The sequence below is a fragment of the Cornus florida genome, unplaced genomic scaffold, assembly GCF_030987335.1.
Source record: "Cornus florida cultivar Cherokee Brave unplaced genomic scaffold, ASM3098733v1 CherokeeBrave_3.0.0_Hap2_scaffold_264, whole genome shotgun sequence".
Lineage (NCBI taxonomy): Eukaryota > Viridiplantae > Streptophyta > Magnoliopsida > Cornales > Cornaceae > Cornus > Cornus florida.
The window spans coordinates 20,001-22,500 of record NW_026775765.1 but is presented as its reverse complement, the minus strand read 5'-3'; positions in this window follow the sequence as shown (position 1 = coordinate 22,500).

The following is a 2,500-nucleotide window of genomic DNA, read 5'->3' as shown; positions in this document are numbered from 1 at the left end:
AAGAAGACCGAGGCATCAAAATTTTTTTTTTTTTTTTTTTTTTTTTTTCGATAAATCCAACCGAGAACAAGAAGACCGAGGCATCCAAAATTTTTTTTTTTTTTTTTTCTTTCCCATATACCAGAGAAAGAACATGAAGACCGAGGCAACCAACAAAAAATAATTTTTTTTTTCTCTTTCCCGGAATTTTTTTTTTTTTTTTTTCGAAATAGCCGAGAAAGAATATGAAGACCGAGGCATCCAACAAAAAAATTTTTTTTTTTTTTTTTCCTAATCTACCCAAGCAAAACAAATAGAAGACCGAGGCATCCAAAAAATTTTTTTTTTTTTTTTTTTTTTTTCGAAAAATTTTTTTTCACAAAAACTTTTTTTTTTTTTTTTTCCCCAAAAAATTTTTTTTTTCGTTCCAAGCTAACCAAGACATCTACTATTCACTAGTAGAGCAATCGAGACTGCAAAGCAAGCAATGGCCTTACTTGCAGCTCTTGGTGCTGAGAACTCCCCCCCCCCTATAGTAGTCTTAAGTAAAACCACAGCTCTGACAGGAGTAGATATTGCATGCGAGCGAGGAGTCGTAATGGGCAAAATTGACTCGGGGGACCTCCAAATCGAATTCCGTTTCGAGCAAAACACTTCTTAGGCTTCAAGGAAGCTCCCATAAAATTTCCAAACCCAAACTCCAAACTTCATTTTTTAGCCTACAATGCCCACGTGCACGCCGGTGTGCACGCAGGGGTGCTTGAGCATGCGGGAGAGGAGCCATAATGGGCAACATTGACTCGGGGGACCTCCAAATCGAAATCCGTCTCGAGCAAAACACTTCTTAAGCTTCTAGGAAGCTCCCATAAAACTTCCAAACCCAAACTCCAAACTTTATTTTTTAGCATACAATGCCCACGTGCACGCCGGGGTGCTTGAGCGTGCGGGCGAGGAGCCATAATGGGCAACATTGACTCGGGGGACCTCCAAATCGAAATCCGTCTCGAGCAAAACACTTCTTAAGCTTCTAGGAAGCTCCCATAAAACTTCCAAACCCAAACTCCAAACTTTATTTTTTAGCATACAATGCCCACGTGCACGCAGGGGTGCTTGAGCATGCGGGAGAGGAGCCATAATGGGCAACATTGACTCGGGGGACCTCCAAATCGAAATCCGTCTCGAGCAAAACACTTCTTAAGCTTCTAGGAAGCTCCCATAAAACTTCCAAACCCAAACTCCAAACTTTATTTTTTAGCATACAATGCCCACGTGCACGCCGGGGTGCTTGAGCGTGCGGGCGAGGAGCCGTAATGGGCAAAATTAACACGGGGGACCTTCAAATCGAAATCCGTCTCGAGCAAAGCACTTCTTAGGCTTCTAGGAAGCTCCCATCAAATTTACAAACCCAAACTCCAAACTTCATTTTTTAGCACACAATGCCCACGTGCACGCGGGGGTGCTTAAGCGTGCGGGCGAGGAGTCATAATGGGCAAAATTAACTCGGGGGACCTCCAAATCGAAATCCGTCTCGAGCAAAGCACTTCTTAGGCTTCTAGGAAGCTCCCATAAAATTTCCAAACCCAAACTCCAAACTTCATTTTTTAGCATACAATGCCCCCGTGCACGCGGGGGTGCTTGAGCGTGCGGGGGAGGAGTCATAATGGGCAAAACTAACTCGGGGGACCTCCAAATCGAAATCCGTCTCGAGCAAAACACTTCTTAGGCTTCTAGGAAGCTCCCATAAAATTTCCGAACCCAAACTCCAAACTTCATTTTTTAGCATACGATGCCCACGTGCACGCCGGGGTGCTTGAGCGTGCGGGCGAGGAGTCATAATGGGCAAAAACTAACTCGTGGGATCTCCAAATCAAAATCCGTCTCGAGCAAAGCATTTCTTAGGCTTCTAGGAAGCTCCCATAAAATTTCCGAACCCAAACTCCAAACTTCATTTTTTAGCATACGATGCCCACGTGCACGCCGGGGTGCACGAGCGTGCGGGCGAGGAGTCGTAATGGGCAAAATTAACTCGGGGGACCTCCAAATCGAAATCCGTCTCGAGCAAAGCATTTCTTAGGCTTCTAGGAAGTTCCCGTAAAATTTTCAAACCCAAACTCCAAACTTCATTTTTTAGCATACGATGCCCACGTGCGCGCCGGTGTGCACGTCGGGGTGCTTGAGCGTGCGCGCGAGGAGCCGTAATTGGCAAAATTAACACGGCGGAAATCTAAATCGAAATCCGTCTCGAGCAAAGCACTTCTTAGTCTTCTAGGAAGCTCCCATAAAATTTTCAAACCCAAACTCCAAACTTCATTTTTTAGCATACGATGCCCACGTGCACGCCGGTGTGCACGAGCATGCGGGCGAGGAGTCGTAATGGGCAAAATTAACTCGGGGGACCTCCAAATCGAAATCCGTCTCGAGCAAAGCATTTCTTAGGCTTCTAGGAAGTTCCCGTAAAATTTTCAAACCCAAACTCCAAACTTCATTTTTTAGCATACGATGCCCACGTGCGCGCCGGTGT